Here is a 12691-nt window from a genome sequence, read left to right as displayed (position 1 = left end):
AGATAACATTTTAATGTCCTAAATGGTGTAGAAAAATGTTCACTCTGAAAGATTTGTTTTTAATCAGTTTTCCTTTATTATTTCCTCCTTATAAGATGCTCTGTGTGTATGAAACAAAGATTAAATATAGAGCAATATAGCAGAATAACAGCCGGTGTTGCATCAGAGGTATTTCTGAAAGCATGTGGACTGAAGGTAGAACTGGAGCTATGACATTATTCCCTGCATATTCCTTTCTTTCTCTTTAAAAATTATTTTGAGATGAATTAACCAGGTGTTGTGGAATCCATGTGTTCCAGCAGGTAGTTTACATTTACTACACTGTAAAAATGACTTTTCAATGGTTTTAGGAGTATGTTTTACAAGAAAATACTATTATTGTAATGAAAACAAAAAACAAAAACTAAAAAAAAAATTGTTATAAAATGTTTTATTTAATTAAGGGTGGGATGTGGAAAAGGGGAAAAAATTATTTAAATTAAAATTGTGTTCTTCCTTTAATAAATTAATAAATAAATAAGTGTTTGTGTGTGTGTGTGTGTGTGTGTGTGCGTGCGTGCGTGTGTATACATTAAATAAATAAAAAACCAACAAATAAAAATTATTAATATAAAATATAATATAAATATAAAATATTTTAGGAGAAATTATTATGAAGTCTGCACTATTTCTACACTGTAAAATTATTAGTAAAAATAATAAGAAAATACTATTTCAGTTCAAAATTTCATGTTTTGCAATTAGTTGTGGAATTTACTAGCAGTTTCTAAATGAAATGGTCTTTTTGAACCAGTTCACCAAATCGAACTGAATCTTTTTAAACGGTTCGCGTCTCCAATACGCATTAATCCACAAATAACTTCAGATGTTACTTTTTTAATGTGGCTGAAATCCTACCAACAGTAATTACCAATACCAAATCACAATCAGCCATAATGCATACCATTTTGAATAATACAGAAATACTACTTCAAATTACATCGTACTTTATCTATCTATTAAGATGAAGAATGAAGACAAACAAAAACAAAATCAAGCAGCATTAACAACAATGTTGAAATTCTCACTCTCACCCCCCACTTCTGTATTTATCAAAAATAAATATTTTATACCTTCTTTTAAATTGCAACAAATTAACAATTTCTTTGATATATCCGTTTAATCTATTCCACGATATCACGCCACAAATCGAAATACACAAACTTTTGAGTTTTGTCCGTGCATTTTGCTGTTTCATATTTAAAGGCCCTCTCAAATTATAACACCACTGTCTATATGTAAATAATTGTTGTATATTTCTAAGCAGATGTTTATTTTTTGCTTATATATATAAAATATTTGTGCAGTTTTGCAATTACTTCAATACTCCGTGCTACTTTTGCTCTCACATGTTTAATGTGGGGTTTCCAACAGATTTTGTAATCAAGAATCACCCCAAACAATTTATTTTCATATACTCTTTCTATTTCAACATTATTAATAATTACTTTTTCTTGTGTATAAGTTTTATGGTTTCCAAACAGCATGAATTTAGTTTTACCGAAATGTATTGATCATTTATTCAAGTCAAACCACATTTTTATCTTATTAATTTCTGCTGTGACCACCTCCAAAAGCTGCTGCAAATTCTCCCCAGCACAGAAAATATTAGTATCATCAGCAAAAACCACAAATTTTATGAGATTTGTCACCCTACATATGTAATTTATATACAATATAAATAAAATCGGACCCAAAATCGACCCCTGTGGGACTCCGCATGTAACATCTAAACACTCTGATTTGACAATGGGAAAGGTGCATTTTTTATTTACATTTTTTATTTCAAACTTGTATATTCATATATGACTGTGTGTCATTTGCTCATAAAGGCCTTTTTATTTCCAAGTTCTTGTACATGTGTAAATGTAATGTCATTCGGCCCGTGTCTGAAGGTGACTTGTTCTGTGTGATGGTACGACTTTGTCTCTGAGTTTGTCCGAGGTAATGAGGAGACGTGGTGGCGGTCTTCTCTGCCCAGGGTGAAATTATGATAATAAGAGAAAGCAAAGCTATTACTGGCGCTGGGCTTTCATTATGCAAATGATATTAAAACAGGCCGCATGGATGGCCTCTGGCTACAGGCTAATCTCCATGCAGTGATTACAATGTGTCAAACTCAGTCATTTTGATTATGACATGTTAATTACACGCCATGTTTGCACCTGCACAAATGATAGGTGCACTTTAAAACAAAAAGAAGCCACAGCCAGACAAATATCAGTTTTGGAGATCAAAACACAATTAATTGTTAATTAATCAATTAATTGTGGGGGGAGCAGTCACACCGGAGGTGCTCTGATGGAGGGATCAAGGCCCAACAATGCAACCATTTAGTTACTTGAGGAGAAATGGCTAGTAAAATATTAAAATGTACAATAATTTTACAACCTGGAATTTATTTATTGTTTGTTTTGTCTGTATTTTAGGTAATGCTAAGATATCAATTCTCATTTTCATTTATTTTAACTTGAACTAATGAAAAAACTACAATTAAAATAAATAAATAAATATGAGTAAAACTATATAGGTACATTAAAAAAATAATAAAAATAGGCAAAACATTTATTTTTGTTGTTCTTTAAGCTTTATATATATATATATATATATATATATATATATATATATATATATATATATACATATATATTTTATTATTATTACTATTATTATTTTTCTCATTGAATATAATTTATTTTACAAAGTGTTTTTACTGAATTTGATTTGTATTTAATTTATTTTCGAGTTTTACAAACAATCAAATGGAATAAATCTTGTGTCAGAAGTGAAAGACAAGAAAAAGATCAAATGATGCATGTGCTCAATTATTACAAATCAATAAGAGCCTCCAAAACGAATGAAAACAGCATTTCATTTCAAAGCGGAGTATTTTCAATATAGTCTAAGTGTTCCATTATTTCTAAAGAGCATTACAAACACGCCGCGGAGCGAATAAAATCAGCCCGAGTAATACAAATCCCCCAAAGATCTTCCGAGACCTTTCCCTGCGTCATTAACTTCTTCAGTTACAAAAATATGAATTTCCATCTATATATGGACAGGTTTCCTCACAGCAAGAGTGCCTCCAAACTCCAGGCCAGCATCTGGCATCGCTGTGCTCTGTGTGGACTGACCTCTTCCCTCCCACAATGCATTGTGTTTAGGCCTCTCGCTCCGAATGCAGTGGTTAGGGCTTCTTCAGCCGCGCACACACTGACTGTTTATGTGCTTCATTCTGCTAAATCCTCGGGGATTCATAAATATTGATTGGAGGCAGAAAATGGATGGAGTCCAGGCCCAGGGAATCAAGTCGATTTCTCAGACTAGCCCGAGACCACACACAACGGGATTAATGCTTCACAAATTGCTCTTGATATGTGTTTTTTCTTTCTTTCTTTATTTCCCCCCCCCTTTTCATATCATGTCTCTCTTTTCTACTTGTGACATTTCCAGCTTGTCACCGTGTTAAGCAGGAGAGCGTGTTGATTTCAGTCCTTCATGCTGCATTTCAAGCGTTATATCCTCTGGGGATGTTCCTATCACTGATCAATCGAGGTGCCTGCTATTTAATTAGATTTACATGTAATATTTGCTACATTTTATCTGTTCCTTTTAATAGAGAGCAAACTATCTAATTATGTGAACTGTATGATAAATGTCTGGTCTGATTCGAGTCTCTTTATAGAGGTTTGTATTAGATTAGACTGTAAATTTGACATAAGATGCAGTGTGAGCACAAATCCTCCCTCATGTGTCAGAGAAATATTATGTATGTACATGATTAGTCCTGTCCTCTTCATGAATGCTTGTGTGATGACTGGCGTCCTCTAATATCCTATGCATTATTTTTTTTAATTTTTTTTGGGTGGGGGGACAAACAGGGCCAATCCATAAATATTTAGCTCTGAATTATTGAAAATAAATCATTAGCACATATCCTTATAAGTCCCATACTTGTACTAATGATTATATGTTAAGATGATGAAGTTTGTAATTCATTCTTATGTGTAACAACAGTTTTTCTTTTTTATTATAATTTTAGTATAATTAATTCATTGCTTAGATATATGTGCTGATATGTGTAAATGTGACATATATTTAATATGCAAAATATTACAAATCATCTAAAATTTTAAAAATACGTAGGCCTACTTCTTTCTTTTGGCAAATAGTTATAAAGAACAGGTTCATATGTATATAAAAAAAATTATATCTATATATCTATATATATATATATATATAAAATATTAACTGTACTAAAACTTTTTATGTTATGAGAGGTTTGAACACTATTTTTTTAATTTATAAACAAATAACCACAAAAATATATGTACTGATAATGTTTAAGCATGAAATATATTATGTATTTTATGACGTATATTACAATTATTTTTTTATATAAATTTTAACATACGTCATAAAATACATAATATATTCAATTAATAAAAAATGATTGTGTATATTAATATATTAGATATAAAAATAGATATTTTAATTCTTTCTGTGAACAAATAAATTGCTAAAAGTTAACAAATTATTAAATGAATTAAAAGTTATAAATGACTAAATCTTTATTTCTGAAAATGTTTTCATATGGACTGTTTGTTTGTTTAAAGAAATGCTTCTTGTGTTCATTCATAAAACAATATCTGGTTCTGTGCCAGTTATGAAAATTCTGTATTGCAAATAAAAATGTGCTAATCCTTAAGACAAAAGTATTATTTTTGCAAAATAACTGGTATCTGACAGTTATGAAAATGTTTTGACTTTAAAAAATACTATTTTTTTAATAAGCACTATATACAGTTATGTACAAATCACTTTATTTTCATTCAATTAATTCAAAATTTTTTGCCAACACTATAAAAACATATTTCCTGTTGTATCACACAATATTGTATGTCTAAAATCGATAGCTTCAGCTGCACTTGTGCACTCTTTACAGTGTAGGTAGATTTCCAGTCCATGTTTGAACAAAATGGTTTGTTTTTTAAAGTTGTGTAAGTGCTAATGTTTACGGACAGCTAACTCGTCCCGACGCAGCGCTGTCAGCTCTGCTTTAGACAGACACCTTCTCCCAAATTAGAGCCCTTCATAAGCAAACCCTGCAATTTTGTGCTAGAGAACAGCAGCGTGGGCCGAAATGGGAACAACAACAACTTATTCAGTACCTGTCACCTCCCGTTAATAAATAAGAATCTCTTTTTCAGAGGGCGCTCTCGGCGTCCCCGGCCGTCGCTAGATTAAACATCTTGTCTAGTCCGGCAGTGTGTTAATGAATAGCAATAGAGATTCACTGAGTTTTAATGAAGAAGACACAGCTTTTACAGGGTGCAATTTATTGGGCCAATTCCCCCTGTCCATCACGGCGTGGGACCCCGTCCCCTCACACTGTCAGGGAGAGCGCGGTGGAAATTGGGCGAGTGTCTGATGTAAGGCCAGGGCCTCTGACTCAATTTACCCACTGACATCTCTGATCTTGCTCCCTGGATCAGTAAGCACTTCTGGCAATGAGATGCATGGAAATTAATTACTTATTTGTGACCCCGACACACACGGGCGATGTTGGCGGTCACCCGTTCTGCTGAACTGGATTGCTTTACATACGCTCGTGTACTCAGGATTGCATGCTCAGTCTGAGTGGAAGTGACACGAGCACCAGTTTGAGTTTCTCCTCTAACATTATGGATCTGGACTGCAATTCTAATTGTTTGACTTTACTTTGGTCTCTTCATTTTTGGGCCACACTTGGTACCTTAAGTGTAAAATGTGACTAAGGTTTTTTAACTATATTGTGATTATTATTTAGATTTTTGAGGGGATTTTATGACATATGCAATATTTACTTTGTGTTTGATAAAATAAAAGGTATTTATCCTTTGACATGTTGGAGTATGTCACCCAAAAATGGGATAGTTTACCCAAGAATGACAATTCTGTCGTCATTTACTTGCCTTCATGTTTTTTCAAACCTGGATGAGGTTTTTCTTCTGCTGAACACATAAGAACATTGTTTGAAGAATGTCCAAACTGACGTTATCTTTGACTTCCACAGTATTTTTTCCCATATACTGTAGAAGTCAATGGCTACCAACAATTGTTTGGTTACAAACATTCTTCAAAATATCTTCTATGTCCAACAGAAGAAAGAAACTCATACAGGGTGAGAAAATGATGGCTTTGAAAATTGATTGATTGATTGATTGATTCATTCATTCATTTGTTGATTGATTCATTCATTTGTTGATTAATTTATTCATTCATTAATTTATTCATTCATTGATTCATTCATTCATTTGTTGATTCATTGATTCATTCATTGATTCAGTCATTGATTCATTCATTGATTCATTCATTGATTCATTCATTGATTCATTCATTTATTCATTGATTGATTCATTGATTCATTCATTGATTGTTTCATTGATTCATTCATTTGTTTATTCATTGATTCATTCATTCATTGATTAATTGATTGATTGATTCATTCATTCATTTGTTGATTTATTCATTCATTTGTTGATTGATTCATTGATTCATTCATTCACAGACATTGTGGTGTTATTAATATCTATATTCTGGTTGTTTTTATAGAGGGGTTTATTCATATATTGCTTTCTTGATTTTTGTATTTAACATTTTCTTTTTTTTTGCAAATTTGCTATTCCACTGTGGTGTCTTTATTTAACTTAGATATGTTATTAAATATGATTGATTTTGCTTATTCTATTAGCTCAAAATTATTGAATTATTTTAAAATATTCATATTATATTGTGCGTATATTAAAGGGGATAAGACTAGACTCGAGGCCAGAAACACTTTCTTGACATCAGCAGTGTAGTTTAGTGTGTATCATTTATATGAAGAAGCAATTATTTATACATGGAGTTTGAGTTATTAATTACCAGTTATCCTAGTTTTATGGATTTTAAAAATGGATTTAAATGGATTTTTTAATGGATTTTAATGACCAAAACTCTTAATGGTTCAGAATTATTATTATTATTATTATAATTTTTCAGCCTACAATTAAATTTATATCATGCTTGGTGCTTTCTGTTTTGAAAAAGTAATATATAATAATTAATTTTCAATGATAAATGTTAAAATATACTATTAAATGTAATTTCTCAAAACATAGATTTTCAATTCTTTTTTTAGTTTATTAAACAAGTTGAAACTCTTTATTACGTTTCCTTATAATTTAATTCATTTGTAAATATCTAAATACTCAAAAAGAGCAAATTCACACAGTTTCTAAATCATAAATGTCATAAAAATATAACAGGACATGTTTTAGTCCTATACTGTACTGTGACACTACAAATGTGAATCAAGTAAATGATGTAGTACACTCGCTATCAGTCTCAGTATGTCCGAGTCTGTCATTCATTACAATCATGCAGCATGTTCTGTTCCAATTAAGACATAGACACACAAGTCCTGAATCTGTGGTTCTTCTGACTCGGCTGCTGCGCTGCGCTGACGTCCCGATGTTTCAGCATGAAGCAATTAACCCAGCAGCGCCTCTCCAGCGCTGAAGGACAGCAGGTTAATTGGCAGCTTGGCTTAGACAATTTGCTGGAGTCTCAGGCTGGGTTTAAGGGGCCACGCTCTGCTTCGTAGGAATCCAGGAGGCACACGAACATCACACATGTCCCTAAAGAGCCATGCTTTTACAGATGATGAGTTCTGCCAACTTACAATTTACCCCCAAATTACTCCATTTTAAACATAACTCCAACCTGGACAGAAATGACCAGAGAGGTTCAATCGGGGACACTTATTATGAGCCTGCAATAATGATTTTTCTTTTTAGGGCAGGTGAAAATATATTATTCCTTTATCGGAATTAGTTTAAATCAGGAGAGTCCAGCAATTATAGCAGAGACGCTCACGGTTTTTAATAAAAGGATGTTAGTGTACTCCCTACTGTATGTGGACTAATAGTCAACATGACATGGCATTAAATGGCAATGAGACTTTTTATTTTTGTATTTAGTCACTGGGACAACTTGTTGTCATTATTACATTATAATATGGTGGCATTGTTTTATTTTTCCCTTCTAAAATCATCTACATTTGTATGACCAAAAACTGCAAAAGGTCACATGAAATTATAAACATGCAATTAAAACAAATACGTATGATCCCATGGCTCCATGGCTTCTGTTTTGAATAAATAATATGTGGCAATTAATAATACATTCTACATATAAAAATTCTCACAACACTATAAATAACGTTTGAATTGTTTTTATGATCATTTCATTATATTTGAATATTTAATTGGCACTCCATTGGCTGGCACTCGAGTTTCTATTTTAGATTCGATAAAAAACTATGCCGCAATATTATTAATAATATTATTATTCAGATTTAATGCTCAGCCAGTAGCACATATTAAATTTTTAATCATGCAAAGTTAACTTTGACCCTATGCAAATATAATGCCATGCTTCATAGTTTCTGTTTTGAATAAATAATACATAATAATTTATAAAAAAAAATCAAAATGTTAAAGTGTACTATTAAATCCCAGTTCTAAAAGCAATAAATTAAGCTCTTTTTTATTAACATAAAATTATAATTATTTATGTGTAAATACTGTAGGTTGGCACTTGAGCTTCTCCATTGGATTTGATTGGCTCATAAAAACTATATGCCATGATTTTGTTGGTTATTATTATTTAGTTTCAATATTCAGCAACAGGAAAAACTTATGCACCTTGTGCATTTTACCTCACACTTTTTCCCATTAGTGTGAGAAAAAGGCTTCATGGTTTGTATATAATGCATATATTCTTCCTATAACTTAATGTAAATATAGGAAGTGTCTATTGTCTTTTATTTAGAAATTTGGTCATTGTCAGTTTGTCACTTGCGTTGAGGGGAGTAGGTCTATACTTGAGCGTTATGGAGGTAAAGGGGGTGAGTTGGGACACTAACTTCCTGTTGAGAGTTTTATTTCATTTTGTATTGTACCTTCCTCCAATAATTGCTGTTTATTTATCATCAAAGGCAAAAATAAATACATAAATTAATAATAGTATGAATGCTATCAGCACACAGCTGCACCTTGTTTTAGTTCAGTCATAGTCATGTTGCAGTAATAAGTCCTGGGAACAAATTCTAAACTTGTGGCCACAAAATACATTTTTCTCCTTATGACAAATGCAGGGCTCTATACTAAGACCTATAACTTTTCTTATATGCAGCTTTCAGTCATTGTGCTCTCTCACACAGCGTTATATATTTAAGCTTATTGACACAATGTTTCTCTGTAGCTGAAGTCATGACGCTGCTCTTTGTCTTGACACTGCGTCATCAGTCATCTGATCTGCTAGCTGTCAGCGCTAATCTCCGCGCAGTGGAAACCGATGATCGCTAAATCGGTATTTAACGCTCACTAATTGCTACTTAGCAACTTTAGCTGACTCACCATGGCTCAGCTGCTCAAGCTGTGAAACGCCAACTCAGGGTTTTATTTGCTTGAAGAGGTCAGAAGCAGAAGCTCAAATATACTGTTAAAAACAAAGCGTATGTAGCAGTTAACTGGTTTGGAATGTGTAAAAAAAAAAAAGAATTTCTTTAAAGAAACAGTTATTGTAACTGAAACAAATAAATAAATAAAAGATAAATAAAATGGGATTTTCAGGATCAGGATTTTTCTGTACTCTTAATTTCTTGTTTTGATGATAGTTTAACATTAACTGTATAATTTCACCCTAATGTAAAATGTAATTATTTTATTTCATTTTCCCGTGATTTAATAAAGAAACTAAATACAATAATATTAATGCTATGATTTTAATTAAAACATAGTATGTTTGTGCATGTGGGTATTTTATTGTACTACTTTTAATTTATGAAACAAATATATAAATAAAACCTAGCACAACGAGAATGGCCTGAAACAACGTACTGAAAACAACAAGCTGCATCAGTCTAATTTGCTTAATTTCCAAGAAAGTAATTTTACAATTATAATTTTTTCAATGCAATCCAGATGTTTTTGTGAGATTTGTCCTTAAATAATTTTTTTAACCTGTAAAAAACAACAATTTAATAAGAGTCTCGCTCTCATTTAGTGGCCACTAAACCCCCTGTGGAAATGATTCGGGGGGCTATTCAGGACTATCTGGATGGGGTCTTGAATCACATTTGGATCATATGGAGATTTTCCAGTTAACCTGCCAGATTTCCGAATCCCCTGGCTGTGGGAGCAGAGAGGAGGAAGCAGGCCCTCATTCAGGTTCAGCCGCTGGAAGCACAGGGCAGCTCTGAGGGGGTTAAGCAGCGAGTGGCCCGCGGCTCTCTCTCTCTCTCCACCCCCCGTCTGCAGGCCGTCCCGCTGAGCCCCATCAGGCTGCGCTCTGAGTACTAAATGGGGGGAGACTGTGGAGTGGCATTGTCTCTGCTCTGGGGAGGAGGACAGGCTTGTGAACCATGGCTTGCTTGAATTAGCATCCGTCTCATTGGTGTCTTTGCTTTGCCGCACTTTCATTCTCGTTAGCAGCACACTCTCTGACATTGTCACTTCAGAAGGTGTAACAAAACAATGAATGAAAATGAGTCCAATAGTAATTAAAGCATGTTTCTGTAGGTTGAATTTATAGTAATTATCAGTTAATCACTGTTCTCAGATAATCTGATACATAATACTTGGTTAGGCCTCAGAAAATCTAACTTTTACTATAGTAACAGCAAATGCAGGTGGAGTATTTTGTACTTTATTTTTTACAAAAATCAATATTCATTTCGATTACATCTGTGGTATTTAGTGCACAGAAAATAAAGATACTTAAAAAAACCACAATAAGATAAGAGTGTTTCATAGATACATAAATAATAATAATAATTCAGTGTAGACCTTGACTTTTTTGTAATTAATTGTGAAATTTAGCAATTTTTGAAAAGGACAATTAAAAAAAGAAGTGTTTTTAGAATAATCCAACATATATGTATTATATATTTGTTTTTTTTCTTACTTTATAACATTCATATTTTTAAAGAACAACATTTTAACCATGCAAAATATTTTTTTTATGAATATGTTACACAGCTTCTGTTTTGAATAAGCAAGACATAATAATTAATAAGTTTAAAAATAATAATAATATAATTTTACATCAATTAATTAACGTATATGTTTTCATTTTAAAATATACTATTAACTCCAAATTCTGACAACACTATAAATAAAAACAATTTTTATCATATTTTTTTTATAAAATACTTTGTTTAGATTTAATTACAATAATTGCATTTATTTATAAGTTAATATTCTTTTAAATATAATCATATAATTGTGAAACAGCCAAAACGAACATTTCCGCAATATCAGATTCATAGCCAAGAATCGAATCAACAAGCTTGAACATTATACCCAACAAAATATGAAACTGACACAAATGCTTGCGTATCCATTCTGATGCACACGCTCAGTTCAATCAAAACACTCAGACCGCCTCCATATTCATCTGATTCATCCATTGACATTGATCTACTTTAACATCACATAGAAGAGATTCACATTCGGGTTTCATGAATTTAGGCCTTAGTTCGCACTCCCAAACTAAAACTTTGTATGAAGACTAGCTGTCTTCAGCATTGCTGTGCGCTCCACTAGCCTTGCTGTCCTTTGAGAATTAGCCCTTGTGTTCTCCGACCCCTTTTTGCTCGTCTCTGAGCCTTTACTGGCCTGTATCGCCAATAAAAGCTCCGCCAACAGTCTGAGAGTAATTAAGTGACTGATACACACAAGCAGCCTTCACAAAGACGCAGCAAATTGCCCATTCATTAGCAAGGCGACATGGAAGGAGAATTCCAAATAGACAATAGAGCCCCTAGTAATTCAATCTAAGCTTACTTACTTACAGAAAACACTGAGATAATGAACTGCCAGATAACACACCACGACTGAACTGGGATGAGAGGCCAAGAATATGGGGGAAATATCCATTGGAGAATAGACAGCACACACACACACACACACACACACACACACACACACACACACACGTGTTCTGTTAATATTGTCACTCAAGCTATGAAAATATCCATCTGAACATCTCACACAATTGTACTTGTAGCCCCGGGGGACGCTATTAAAGGTGTAGTTTGCAGAGAGATATGAGGAAAAAGGGGGATTTGAGCCGGCGCGGGAAAAGGAAAGGAGATGTAGTGAGAGTAAAAGTAATTTATAGGCGTCTGAGGAATAGAATTTATCATACGATCTGCTCTACGCCGCTCAATTGATATGTAGTTGATTTCAAACACCAGCCCTCGGGCTCCCACCGGGGACACTTTCAGATTTTACGCTTGGATATATCTGTTTAACTCCCCATTTACCAAAACAACGGCCCCTGACAGCACAAACAACACACTGCGGGGTCCGAGCTCCCTAGAGTCCACGGAGATACCATAAAGCAGCCACAGAAAGCCAGAAACGTGCTTTAGGACAGACTCGTTTATGGCCCTGTGAAGCGAGTGCACATACATTATTGTGGATTTAATTAAGGTGGATGCAAATGTGTGTAATAACGGAAATGATGAGACAAATATGTTCCACTTTAATGAATGCAGTGGATTTATCAGTCAGCTGTCGTGGATTTATGAGCTGGACACATCCACTGTCATCAGCCGTCT

This window comes from Carassius auratus, chromosome 10, assembly GCF_003368295.1.
Source record: "Carassius auratus strain Wakin chromosome 10, ASM336829v1, whole genome shotgun sequence".
In the NCBI taxonomy this organism is placed as follows: domain Eukaryota; kingdom Metazoa; phylum Chordata; class Actinopteri; order Cypriniformes; family Cyprinidae; genus Carassius; species Carassius auratus.
Note: the sequence above shows the minus strand (reverse complement) of the source record.